Raw genomic sequence first — 14724 nt, forward strand, 5'->3', positions numbered from 1 at the left:
AGTACCCCGAAATGAACCCTTCCCACTTAGTGTGGTAATGCAGAGCTTTCCCTGAGGGAACGGCGCCGTGGCCAAATCCATCACCCCATACAAACTCCTGCATTTGGGGAAACCAGATTTTCTGTCCAATAAACAGATTAGTGGTAGTTTTCAACTATACGGACCGCTCATCTTTCAGCCTGCTTTTCCTGGCCTTTCCTTGACAAAAACAAAATCTTTTACAGGCATTTTATTCTCAATCTTCCTGTCACGTAGATAAGTAAACCTGTTTTTACAAATAGAGCTATGGATTCGCCCGATTCTGAGGGAGAAAAAGGGAGAATTAAGGTTGGATTTAAGCACTTCTGAGATATGATTTGCTGGAAGCATTCCCATTGTGACGTGTAGCAGGTTGCTCCAAATCCCTGCTGCTGTATTGATTGCTGCAGATTGGTTGGGATTTTGCATTTAGGACAAATAAAGCTGCGTTCATAGCCTGAAAACAGTTGCCAATACAGTCACAGAACCAACAATGAAATCTGCCTTCCCTATCTAGCATGCAGTAATAGGGTTTTCCACCTGGCATTGATTTAATTTCAGAGGTGTTAATTGTTTGAGAGGAGGGGAGGGGGGAAAGCTGAGTGCTGCCGACATGTGGATCTGCAGTAACTGCTGCGGCTGAGAGCAAGCCCATGAATGAGAAGCAAATGTTAATGGTGCTGTAACTGTACCCCAGTGAGGGATCTCAGGTAGGGAGTTTTCAGGAAACAGGAACTCCTTCTGGTAAAGAATTGCTGTGTTTTGCTATTGATTTAATTTCTGTTAATGCAAGGCACACAGAATTGCCAAATCACAGTTACTTAGAGGATTTTCCTTAGTGCAGTGTGTGTTCACACGAGCTGTTTTGTTGCTGGCTGACCTGGGGAGGCTCAGTGTAGTTATGGAACGTATCTGCCTTCCACTTCTTCTCCACTGTGAGTTTCATTTCTCGGCTGTAAATGCATTTTTCTTCTTTTGTTGTTATATTACAGAACGTCTCTCTCCTAGAGAGAATTAGCTCAAATGTGGCATTAAATGGCAGGAGGCTTCAGATTGGTTATTCGATCATTTATTTCTGTGCCCATCTCCCCTGCTTGTTTTCACCCTTGGCTTACTTGAGTTATGTTATTAGCTCTTGAACCCAAGGAGCTCTAAAATGTAATCCAATAAATGCTGCATTCTAGGAGATTACCCAGTCCATCTGCCCAACAAAAGGCTTCATGAACTGTAGCTGAGGTATCTGACAAATGCTTTTCTTGCCTTTTTTCCTTCTTCTTTTTTTTTTTTCCTTCCTTCCCATGAGTTTCCCAAGAAATCTGTTCCAGAGCTGTGCTCTTCTCCTTCTAAACCTGTTCCTCCCAGTGTTTGACCTAGAACTATCTTGCTGCAGTTTGTTTTTGTCCTTGCTGTGACTGAACCCAGAGAGCAGCGTGTTTCAGAGCCTGCTGAGTCTGGAGGCAGAACTGGAGCACTCCTCCATCCCCTGTGGGACCACCTCAAGCAGCCCAGCACCCTGTGCTTGGCTCCAAATCTCCTCTGAGGAACCTGTGTTTTGGATTTCTTCCTACAGTTCATTGTGTGTGTGGTGACTGTCACCACGGGTATCTCCATTTTGTCTCTCTCTCTTAAAATCTTTTGAACTGTGGTATCCAAACAAACAAACAAACAGACCCACCCAGCCTCTTACAGGGCGTGCTGTTGGCTGTGTGTCCCATTGACAATGGCTCTGCATACACCAAAGCAATGCTGGTGACTCAGCTGGGAACTGCACGCAGCCCCAGGACCTTCCTAGTAAGCCCACACCTTGTTACTTCTCCTTCACCTGGGCAGGATTATTGCTTGTTGGATTTCATTCAAATTTCCATCTAATTTCTCTAATATGGTAGAATCACTTTGAAGACTAATTCAGCTTTCTGCATGCCTGTGTGCATTTCCAGCTCCGAACAACCTGCAGATGGATTAGTATGTTCTGCCTCCCAGCAGCAAGATCTTTGATGGTGAATAGCACTGGGCTGAGGGAGCTGCCTTTGCCTTTCCATTTCATCTTTCAGATTGGCTCTTTTGGATGGTGGAAGTGTATTCAGCTTCTATGCAGATTATCAGAGAGAATTTCTCAGCCTGACGTACTGCAGGAGAGTGCTAATGATCTTAGGCCAAGCCCTGAGAGAACTACTGCTTCCATCTCTCCCAACCCCTTCCTGTCCCACCAGTATGGCATGTGTAGTTGGAGAAGGGGAAGCAGTGGTTTCCACGGGTCCTTCTGGATGCACATGTCTGGCTGTTACTCATCTCCTGGGTGTTTTGATTTGCACAGATGTCATTTGATTTTGCTTTGGGGAACTGGAGCTACCCAAGGAGTGATGCAATAGGACGTGGAAGGTGAGCAGTGGTTTGCCTTGTTAAGGTCTCCAGTCTCATTCTTCCTGCAGAATTTCCCAGATGCAGCAGGAAAGCAGTTCTGGGGTGAGTTGGCCACTTCTCTAAGAACTCAAGGACAGTTTCATCACCCCACACATCTGAGAACATTCAGGTTCTCTTCCCTGCTCCTCTCTGTTTTAGCCAAGCTATTACTGTTATGTCAATGGTGTTAACCTCGTTACATGCCTGATTACAATAGTTTTATTGCTGATGAGTGAAGCAATACAACGGCAAAGGAGCATCAAAGAGTCCGGCTTTTCACTACCACCTTCCATAAGCTTTTCTGCCTGTTTTGCCTGTCACTTTCTAGTCATTCTCTTGTGCCAGAGCCACCTGCCCAGCACCCCCAGTGCCCGGGACTTCCCTTGCTGAGCTCTCCCCAGATGCTTTGTTCTCCCAGTTTATCCCAGTGTGACCACGTTGTTTTTTTCAGCATTTGTCCTTCATAGCAGCAGAGCTGCTTTCTGCCTTCTCTGTGCTTTGGCCCTGTGCCTGTGGGTATCCCCTGACTTACACAAGCTGCCCTCTGTCCTTTCTTTGCATTGGAGGAGTTGGCATTTATGCCATCAGTACTGTCTCTTTAGAAAAGTGCCATTGCCTTGCTGCGTTTTTGTTCTGGTTCTCCCAGATCACTTGCATGTGTCCTGAGTTGCTGCCATCACTGTTTCTAGGCAGGCTGCCCTTCTATCTCTTGCAACATACAGCACCAGTGACATCTTAATGTATCTCTGCAGGTAAGCACATGCATGCTTGAAGCATCCCTAATGGGCAAATGTTGCACAGCTTAGCATCATCTGACAGTAGATAGGACAAGGATGCACCTATCTAGGCCAACTGCTGCCCTGAAATACGTGAGCACCTGGCTAATAAAGGATGTGGTACCCTGAGATCAGAGCCTCCTCTTCTCCTTCCAGGCTTGCACGTTTTGATTAGCATTTTGCATTAATGATCTGGGCTTCTGAATTCAGAGGGTTAGAAGGTTTGCTTTAATTATTCCTGCTTGCATCTTATCTGTATTAAGAAAAAAATCTCACCCTTAATTACTTCACTAATAATTTAACTTTTTTCTCAGGGTGCTCTGCTTCCATCAATGGAATCTGCCCTGGGGGGATCCTGGCTCAGTGCTGGCTTTGGGGATGGTGGAGGGGGAGCATCCCAAGACTGCTATGGTTCCTGTAGAAGAGACGCTAGGGGCCATCTTGTGTAGACTGAACAAAAAGCTGCCCCTAAGGTCAGCCCATAGCTGAAATATTGGGCTGTGTGTTCAGTTTCTGTCTTCTCACTTGTATAAGCCTCCTCATAGAGGGGGTCCTGCAGGGAGCTCCTGAAGGCCCTTCCTGGTGTTGCCTGAACTCTCTCTCAGCCTGTCCTCCCAGGGAGGTGTCAGACATTCTGTTCTGCCATCATCTTGGAGGTCTGTACTTCTAACCATGCAGCTGTTGGAGGATCCGGATGTGCAGAGAACATCCATGGAGAGAGGGGTCTCATAAGCAGCTGCTGCAGGGGGCTCCTGTCAGTGGTCCTGCAAGGGACGGCAGACCAAGTCTCATGCTGCTGCTAATTTCTTCTTAGTGCCTTCTAAGTGCCTTTCTCTCCTGTGCTCAGTATGACATTCTTGCAAAGACAGGATAGGAAAGTAAGCCTGCATAGGAAGATTTACTCTGTTTTAATAATGTATGCATGTGAAATCGGGGGGGGGGAGGAGCACCCCTGCCTGTCCTGGGCAGCACCGTGGTGTGGACTGCAGGTCCTCCAGGTTCTTGTAATGACGTGTCTGTGTGTTTGTGTTTGTCCCCCATGGGTTTTTCCAAGTGTTTTTGGACATGATAACAAGTTTGGCAAGGAGATTTCTTCCCTTCAGATGAAAGCAAAATTGGAGATGAGAAGGATGAGAAGTGGGCGGCACCCACTGCAGGGGGAAAGTGGAGTGTAAGCAGGACAGAGGGAGCAGGATGGAGCAACTGCAGGATGTCTCTTGGGGGGCCTGGCAATTCTGAGCTGCCCTGCTCCTCCTGCTTGTCACACATCTGCAAACTGGGCAGCAAAAAAAACATATTCATAATTGCTGCAGCATAAATCTGCACAGCAACAAGCTGCATTCTGATGGAGGAGCTGATCAATGTGGCTGGTTCATTCCCCTTGTTCAGGAGCAGCTCCCACAGAAGTCTCTTGCTGGTGCTCTGGGTCCCGTTGGAGCTGTGCACCACTGCTAACAGCTCTGTGCTAAAGCGTGATGCTCCAGGGTGCATTGTGCCATGCTGGACCACGCTCAGCCCCCTGCTGCTCCCCTCCATTTAAAACAGCTCCAATTCCTGCCTGACAGTGAGGGCTTGTTGGTCGTGTTTCTGCTGCAGCTGTGTGACACAGCCAAATCACAATATAGAAAACCAAATGGTTTTGGTGTGCAGTGATTTTTCTCCCACAAACAGCCCCATTATTTCACAGGGACGCGCTGTAACAGGTATGGAATTGGCGTTTTTGAGAGCTCTACAAAGAGAGAGAAGGGCTGTCAAAAGCCTTCAGTGGAGCACAAAGGACTTGTGCTAAAGGGGACTTCTCAGCTGATTGCATGATGGCTAATAGATTGCTAGTGTTGTACCCAGCGCAACAATGGGAAAATAACACTCACGCTGCCCCGTGATTTTTCTTCATGTGAGAGTTCGTGATACTCTATTTATTTTTAAATGGAAGTAAGGAAGTGGAAGGAGAGGAATTCACGAGACAAAAGCTGATACAGCTGGGTCCACTCAAGCATAGTGCTGCACAAATCCCTCAGGTGCAGCAAACTTGACTAAGCCGGGCTGTGGTTCCAGGGCAGTGACAGCCCCGTGGATCTGGCTTGGTAAGCGTGATTCCTATGGATAAACAAGCACTGGTTTCTTGTAAGCTGCTTTCTGGATTTCTGTTCTTCTGAGGCCAGAAAAGTGTAGTACGATATCACTTTATTTTCTAGTGAGGTATAACCAGATCAGGCTGTAAGGAATGCCCGCTCGGAGGGTGGCGACGCACTGGAACAGGTTGCCCAAGGAGGCTGTGGATGCCCCATCCCTGCAGGCATTCAAGGCCAGGCTGGATGTGGCTCTGGGCAGCCTGGGCTGCTGGTTGGTGACCCTGCACACAGCAGGGGGTTGGAGCTGGATGAGCACCCCAGGCCTTTGCAACTCAGGCCATTCTGTGTTGCCAGCCATGCTTTAAGGAGGCTCAACTACCTGCTAAGATACATAGTGCAACTGATAAGAAATGCATGTAAATTAATGATCAGAATATCTCCTAGGGCAGTCAAATGGACCTGCAGGAAGGGTGATGAAAATGCTGGAAGATCACTGAAATGTTTCAGGATCTTTATGGCCCACAGAGCTGCACCTGTAGCTCACTGCTTTGTGGGGCAGCTCTGCTGTGCCCCTGGGGCTGGGAGGCTCGAGGTGCTCCACTGTGGTACAGCCACACACTGCAGCACAGCTTACTCCTTTGCATGAAGTATCTTGGATGCTGCAGCCCAACCAATCTGGCTGATGAAAATGTGGGTATTTGCCCTTATCTTTACTGCTGCCCAGAGCCAGACCGTACATTTTATTCTTTCATCTTTATCTCCCCTCCCAAATTTACATGCATCTGTCGGTGAAGTTGAAATTCAGAATTCTTTGCTTTGCTCTGATGGAAAGATGTCTCACTAAGGAAAAGCCTTTGGCAAAATATTATTGGAATGAGTAAAAAAGAAAAAAAGCCTGACTCTTAATTCTTCTCCTGCATTCCTTATTCAGACTTCATAATTAAGCCCTGAAGTTTGTTATATTTGGGATTTCATAGTTTACTTTGTTCTTTTCAAATGTTATCCCTCCCCCAGAGCCTCCTCTTTGCATCCCCAATGACAACTGCTGCTCTTTGGGTGGTGAATGGCAGCGCTCACCAGGACTCCGCTGCAATGACCTTGGGGACCTTCCCCTGCAGGTCTGGGGGAGAAACTTCCTCCTAGACAGTGATGTGTTCCTCCTACACAGTGATGTACTGAAGCTGGCGGTGTATGCAAACAGTGGCTGAAGGAGTCAGTGATGCTCTCAAGTTATTTTACTAACTTCCTTTATAAAAGATCCAGTGGGCGCCATACGCATGAGCAGCCCTTTCCTCTGATCATTTCCTACCAATGATTATGTCAGGATCAGTCAGCCAGCAGCACCACGGATCTTCTCAGCCGTCCAAACAAGCAGCAGTTGTTGTGAGCCCAGGACAATTTAAGCATAATTTAATAAAGACACCTCCATCTATCTCTGTCAGGTGGGCTGACACCAGGATCCCAGTGAGCACAGGAGGCAGCCGGCGCTGTGCAGCACTGCTTCCCTCTCCCCATTATGGGCAGTGCACACAGCTGGAGAGGCGCTGACCTTTCCCAGAGGTGGAGGAGCGCTCAGCTCGGAGCCTTCTGTTTTCCTTGCTCGCTTTGCTCCCCGTGCTTCGTTAGGCAGGCACTGGAGGGACAGGTTAATAAAAGGTGAGATTTAGCTCCAGTCACTGTGCAACAGAGCAGAAAAGCCAAAATCGATCAGCCGACCGTTCAGGTAATGTGTAGCTGCAAGCTTCATACTCCGCTGCCTGGGGGGAGTGTGTGAGTGCTCCCCTGCTCATTGCATGCAGGTTGGGCATCATGTTGGCTATTAGGAAATATTTCTTCCCTCAAAGAGCAGTGCTGCATTGGCACAGCTGCACAGGGAATGGGAGGGCTCACCATCCATGGAGGTGCTCAGAGCTGTGGGAATCCAGCACTGAGGGATGTGGGCACGGTGGGGTGAGCTGGGGTTGGGCTTTGGGGATCCTGGAGGTCTTTTCCAACCTGAATGATTCTGCAGTTCTGTGACATGGTGCTCTGTGCTCAGCATCTTGTGCTTATCTCTGTGTCTGCCTCACCTGAAGTGGACGAGGGGGTTTGGGCAATGGTTACTTATGGTGAGGTGGAAGGAAATTGTATCAGAGCAGCGCCTGCCCTGGGAGCTGCATTAGGATCTTTATCTTACTGATAGTGGTTGCTCCATGTAATATTCAGAATTAAAAGGCAAAACCCCTACACCTGTCAGGTTGTGCATGGAAGATCCGAACTAAAACTGCAACTATCTGAACCAATGGGATGCTCTGTGTGCAGAGTATGGCTTGCAGTCTGCTCTGCCTTGCTGTGTTATCAGCTCCGAGCAGGGTGGGCCCCATCCTGGCTCCAGAGGCAGCTCCTGGTGGCTCTGTGCAGCTTGGGGTCTCTCTCTGCCACGTGGGAGGCACCTTCCACTGCGAAAAGCAAGAACTGCCATCACAGAAAGAGATGCACAGCCATCAATGCAGCTCATGGATCAGCCTTGCAGCCGTATGCTCCTACCTACATGAAAACAACGTGGAGGCACTTGTTTTGGAGAATGGGCTGTTCTTCTCATAGCTTCCCTTAAGCACAACTGTGTATGGAAAGCAAGAAGAAAATACTGTATTTGCCATGCTTCTATCAGTGCAGAATTAATTACAATGGCGGGGTGCACCTACAGGAGAATTACGCTTTATTATTTTTCAGGACTCCTTTATTAAAAATAAGGAGCTATTAGCATTAGATTTATCTAGTATTAAATTTGCTGTTCAAAAAACTGCTCAAAGCCCATAAAGTCAAGCAGTTACTAATAGGCAATTTTAAGGCAACTGGATAACTGAAGTGTGAAAGTCTGCAGTGCCCCAAAGGTCGGATGCCTCTGAGATTTGAGTTTTCTATCCAGCAGAAGTCTTAATGAATAGTTTAATTATATGACATATTATTATGCGCTGGCTCAGTGAATCCAAGGAAGTCAGCAATTGCTGTTTTCTTGGATAATTTGTTTGAAAATAAGTTGAATTGTTAAAATAATCATTGACTACTTCAAAAGGTTTCCTTTGGCACTCTCATAGTTCATGGAACTGAATCATAAGCCAGAACCTCAGCGAGCTACAAGCCCTTAATTGGAGTATGTTTTTGTGGGTTTGTTTTTTCCTGTCTGATAACAAGACCGTGATGGATGCAAACAAGCTCTGGAATTGAAGTTGGTCAACCGATCACTTGCAAATGTTTTATGCAGCATGTTGCAGCCTTTGCTCCTGGCTGTTTGGCAGAGGGCACCTCTGTGACCTTGCAGCACTCTGGGCACATCTGTTGCTGTGTCTGCAAGACAACGTGCTCTCAGTGAGGTGGAAGACCTCACTACGATAAGGCTGAGGTCCTTGGAGACATTAAGGTTACAAATTTAAAGGTGATTTTGGTGAGCATTAGGCACCAAAGAAGTGCTGAGACTCTTGGCTTGAGGCAGGATCCTGTGCCGTGCTTCCTCCATTTCATGCTAGGTGTTGGTGCCTGAGTTGTGCCCAAGTGTGATAACACTCCAGGAGTTGTTCAGGTCACCGCTGCATGGGTGACTGTGTGGATGTAACTAGAGAAGGGTTTCCCTGAATGGAGGTTGTGGCAAGGAGCTGGCCTCTTGGCCTCTTTTCCCAGGTAAAAGCAATAGGATGAGAGGTAACGGCCTCAAGTTGTGCCAGGGGAGGGTCAGGGTGAATATTAGGAAGCCTTCGTTCTCCCAGAGAGAAGTCGGGCAGTGGCACAGCTGCCCAGGGAGTGGTGTGTCAGCATCCAAGAAAAGAGTAGATGTGGCACTGAGGAACATGGTTTGGGGGGCAATACTGGGGTAGGTGGAAAGCTGAGTTAGATGATCTTAAAGGTTTTTTCCAACCTTGGTGACTCTGTGATTTCCCAGAACAGTCTCTATTGGCATATAGGTAGCCCTTCAATGAGCGTTTTCCTCTTTGTTGATAACACAACTTTATTTGTAGCTCCTTATACCCAGTCATGACACACGTGAGGACTAATGACAAAAAGAGCTGAGGAATGCCTCCCAAAAGCTCTTGGAGCCTGGAGGGTGGATGCAGCACAGCCACAAGTACCAGGGACTTCACAGCCTCCCCGGAGTGCATGGCGGTGTCACGTCTGCTGCAGTGGCATTGTTCTGCATGGAACTACCAGTCTATTTTTCACTTGAGCAAGCAGGCACAAAGGAGCGCCATCTGACATCATTTATCGGGGCTTTCAAAATGTCTTCAGCCAAATCCCAGAACGCAGAGTAGGAATAAATGGCCATTTGACTATGGCAAAAGGTTAACTGTGGGGTGTCCAGAGACTTCCACCTGGGGACTCTCGCTGTCTGGCATGCTAATTAACCATATGGGGAAGGGAATGATTGCTGATGTGGTACATTTGTAGATGATAGAGTTATTTAGACCAGCCGAAGCTGCAATTCTCTGCTCTAAAGGGACACTAATGAAGCAAGGTGATCAACAAGATGATGGCAAATAAAAGCCAGCACTGTGAAATACAACTTATGTAGGACAGAATAATTTGGAAAACCCGTGTGTCTGGAACTAATGGCAGAGACGTGAATCAGAACTGCGGCATGGAAGGGCTGCTGGGGGCCTCCCCAGTCTCTTTGCAGCCCTACACCACTCAGCTGGGGCTCTGGATAAGGCTGGCAGCCTGCAAGGATGGTGAGTTTTGGGGTGCCCACCCTGATGTCTGATGGGCAGCTCCTGGATTGCAGATTTTGGCTGTTCCTCCTTTAATCACTGACCTCATCAGGGGGAACTGGCAGGGAGAATATGCTCTTGTATAATGTTTGCAGGTTGATATAGATTTCTTCATTTTATCTTTGGGAACAAACAGTACCTGGTGGTTTCAGAAACACCAGCACAGTTCTCCCTGGATTGCATCCCCTTCTCCTACACACTGCAGCCATTCGAATGGATGTTACCCTCCTGCCCAGCTCAGATTGGATACTGGGGAAAACTTCTGCCAAAGAGCAGTGCTGCGGTGGCACAGCTCCCAGGAGTGGTGCAGTCACCATCCCTGGAGGTGCTCCAGGGCTGTGGGGATGTGGCACTGAGGGCTGTGGGCAGTGTGCATGGCGGGGTGGGCTGGGGATGGGTTTGCGGGTCTAGGAGGACTTTTCTCATTCATTCACAGGAATGGTTCTATGCAGCAGATGCACGTGGCTGGGAGGCAGCTCACCTGGAGCACAGCATGCAGGTAGAGCTGCCCCAGCCACCCTCCTGGCCTGGCATCCCTGCAGCTCCTCCACCGCTCCTTCGCCAGCTGATGAGATTCAGACTTGTGCCATGGGAGTAAATGATAAGTGGCTTGGTTAGAATTAAGGAATTAATTTGAGTGGTTTTTAAATTGTGTAGGAGTTCTGCGGTGGGTTTAAAGGTGATCAGACAGCGGGCAATGAGCTGAATATTGATTTTTCTCCATGACAAGAACTATCTTTCTGTACTCGAGCCGTCAAATAAACAAAACCAACAATATGAATTAAAGGGGCATGTCCAATAAATCCCCTGTTTATAAAATAGGATTCTACGGGGCAGATTAATTATGGATGGCAATTAATTTGAGCTGCGAGCAGCTCGAATCATGAATATTTTAGTGGAAGTCCACCTACGGCCCCAGCCCTGGAAATTACATCTCGCGTTCCGGCGCTTGCTTTTATTCTGAAAACATTGCTTCCATTTGTGAATGGAAGCAACAACTCATAAACACTGCCATAATCATGCAGCACCACATGCTTTCTTGATTTCTGTATGCCCGATGAGTCATCCCCGTTATTTTGTATTACAATGTTATCAGAATGGATCTCATGATTATAATGCATGTAAAGCTTAGCAAGGAAATACTATATAAATTTTTAATATAATTTTCTATTCAATGCTCATGTTTTGTAGCGCGCAGAGGCAAATTATTTTAACTAGTTTATGCCAGAGTGCACAGTTGCTGTTTGAGTTGCTTTATCTCCATCATTTGAAACTCAACATGATGAGAAAATACTTAATACATGGTTTTATGAACACTGCGCCGCGTACAGACCATGTGAAGATTCTCCACAGCACCTGGTTGTCTGTTTGTCTATTTGATTTATTATTTCATCCTGCTGATTGCTAAATGAGAGATGATTTTCACAGGAATCCAGCATTTTCCACCGCACTGAATGCAGAAGTGAGGTGCCGGCACTGCCTCATCGCGTGTTCTGTGTGTCTGGAGGTCGAAGGACCTTCAGGTACATGATTTGTTTCCTAAGCGTAACAGCCCAGTGATGAGGATTTCCTGGGGCTGTATTTTGCATTCATAGAGTCACAGAATGTCCCAGGTTGGAAGGGACCCCAAGGATCATGAAGCTCTAACCGCCCTCCACCGGCAGGGACACCAGTCTCCACACTGAAAACCAGCCCAGGCTGCCCAGGGCCCCATCCAACCTGGCCAATGAATGAACATGCAGAGTGGAGAACTTCAGGCTCTACCGAATTAAAGCTGTGATAGCAGTGTCTAGAACACATTTTATGGGCAAAGCCTCCCCTCTCAACCCCTCCTTTTCTCTCTGTGGGCTGCAGTGGGCAGACACCACTGAGAAAAGCCCAGCCAGACCAGTGGGAAGGTTGAGCAGTGAACACAGCACCATAAGGTTGAGGTTGGATTTGATGATCTTAAAGGTCTTTTCCAAGCTGAGCAATTCTATGATTCTGTGAAGTGTCAATCCAAAAAGGAAGACCAGCACACTAGGATGACATCCAAGCCCAGTCCTGCTGCAGGTAGCAGAGCTGCAAGGCTGTAAGAAACACAGTTTTAGTCCCTCCACTGTGAGCCAAGGTGCTGGAGCTGGTGCTGGTGCTGGGGAGACCACAGGGAAGCATGGGACATCCGAGGCAGCATAGCTTATAAGCTGGATTTTAAAAGGGAAGTTGGCTTTGTTAGCACTAATTTAGTTCCAATTCTGAACGGTTACTTGAGAAGAAAAGCTCTTCTTGTGAGACATTTGCATGCCCGACTCTTTCAGCTGCAGAATAAGAAAGTCTCTTTTCAGATTTTCTGCTTAAAGCAGATTAGATGAGATTTAATATTCTTGATTTATTTGTTTACGTATTTATTTGCTTTCTAAACCTGAGGGTAAAAAACATGAGCAGATTTGAAGTTCTTTCATCTCCAGGAACAGCAATTTCATTTCTAACCTTCCTTATATGATGCAAAGCAAAAACTCACGATTCCCTTTTTCCATTTAAAAACCTTCAGAATTTATTATTTTATTGGGGCTGCAGAACTTTGGGTTCTGGGCAGCCTGGGCTGCTGGTTGGCGACCCTGCACATAGCAGGGGGATGGAACCAGATGATCTTTGTGGCCCTTTTCAACTCAGGCCATTCTGCGATTCCATGAACTGCATTTTGCTATTTGAGGTAAGCAAGCTGCGTATGCTGTGCTGAGGACTTTTACATTTGCACACCAAAGGAAAGGGCCCAATTAATGCCTGAATCATTGTATTCAGTCATTCAGTGACCTATTCATGCTCTCCCTGTATTACATATTTTAAGAACTACTTAAAAGATTTGCTACAATGCGTAGAAGCAAATACTTAACAGTAATTGTCCCACATAGAGTGGAAGCCTCAGGCATCTCACTGCCCTTCAGACACTTCTTTTCCTGTGCCAGGGCCCTGACTGAGATTGACTTTAAGGTAAACAGCAGCACAGAGATTGAACACTCCAATCCATTTGTACCGGGCTGGCTTTTGGAGAAGTCTTGTCCTAAAACTGCCAACATACAAATCCCAGCCCAAGAGGCCACTCTGTGTGCTTTGGTACCGAGTGTCATCAACGTCTGTGTGTCCCCACAGCAGCTGCAGGAAAAGTGCCAGCCAGGAGACTGACCCAGCTGGGATGGAATAAAGTAATCAAATAGGGTCTACTCCTTTGTCATTAGATTGCATCAGAGCTTCCTCGGTTGCAGGAGATGATTCGGCTCAATGAGCTTCATTCTCAGACGTGAAACCCTCTGACTCCTTTTTTTCTTCCCTCCTTTGCTAAATGAATTTAATTAGAAAAGCCCCATTTTTGGAAGCAGGGTGCTGCAGCTGCAAGGAGCAGGTTTTCATATGCAGAGTACTTGGGAAAAAGGCAATGGCAATAATCTCGATTAGAAGCCTCAGACTCCGTATCTCCATTGTTGCTCAGGCCCTGAGGTTCTACTTTTAATTGCATGTAATAAATATATCTTTATTAATTAGAAATTATCTGGAAAAAGACTTTTTTTTTTTTTTTTTTTTCCTGCTTTATGGTATACAGAGGCTTATAATAAAATTACTGTTCCTGGAGGGAGCTGTGTTTAATCCACCTTTCTTTTCCATCTGATTTTTATATCTTCTTGTTTTGCAGTGCTGTGATATTTATTTTTGACTCTGTAAGAGATCCTTCATATGCAAAATAGTAACTGGGGGTAATGATGAGATTTAAAGGGGAATGGTGTTAAACTGAGACAGAGGAGGTTTAGGTTGGATCTTAGGAGGAAGTTTTTCCCCCAGAGGGTGGTGACGCACTGGAACAGGTTGCCCAAGGAGGCTGTGGATGCCCCATCCCTGCAGGCATTCAAGGCCAGGCTGGATGTGGCTCTGGGCAGCCTGGGCTGCTGGTTGGTGACCCTGCACACAGCAGGGGGTTGGGGCTGGATGAGCACTGTGGGCCTTTGCAACCCAGGCTGTTCTAGGATTCTATTTCAGGTCCCTGAAGGGACTTTTTGGCTGCATTGACCCACAGGTGAAAAGACTGTGATGCCTTGATCTATTTTTCAAGGTTTTCTAGATAATAAGAGCAAGATGAACTTCCTGTAACTTGGGTGCTGTCCCTGCAGGAGTTTCCTGGCTGTCAGCATGACAGTGATGCTCCCAAAATCGGATGATCTGCAGGTGCTTTGGCCATCCCAGTGAGACCACCAGACTAATTTCCCATCTTATCCTTTGCACTTTAATGTCTGCATACACATTTCTTAACCTAAAACGTCAGTGAGCTCTTTGGTGCTCATTTGTGTAGGTTCACAAGGGCCCACCTTTTGAGTTTACCAAAGTCCCTCTGGATGGCATCCCTTCCTTCTGCTGTATCAGCTGCACTGCTCAGCTTGGTGTCATCAGCAAACTTGTTCAGGGTGCACTCAATCCCATCATCTGTGTCACTGATAGAGATACCAAAGAGCAGTTGTCCCAGGACAGACCCTGGGATCCAGCGGCAGCATTGCTGCAGGCTGTCCTGAGGAGTTCCTGGGATCCCAGCACAGACAGCGTCAGATTTACTGAGAAAAGGTCCCTATGGGAGTATAAAATCCTTTCAAAAATACACTTTTTTTTTTTTTTTTTTTTTACTGGAGCTTTTTAATCACCATTCAGCAGGTGAATGGAGGTATGAATGCCAGCCCTTGGCACCCACTGGGCACAGAG

Source organism: Coturnix japonica, chromosome 5, assembly GCF_054131305.1.
Source record: "Coturnix japonica strain WE chromosome 5, WE-NBRP24, whole genome shotgun sequence".
NCBI classification, from domain to species: domain Eukaryota; kingdom Metazoa; phylum Chordata; class Aves; order Galliformes; family Phasianidae; genus Coturnix; species Coturnix japonica.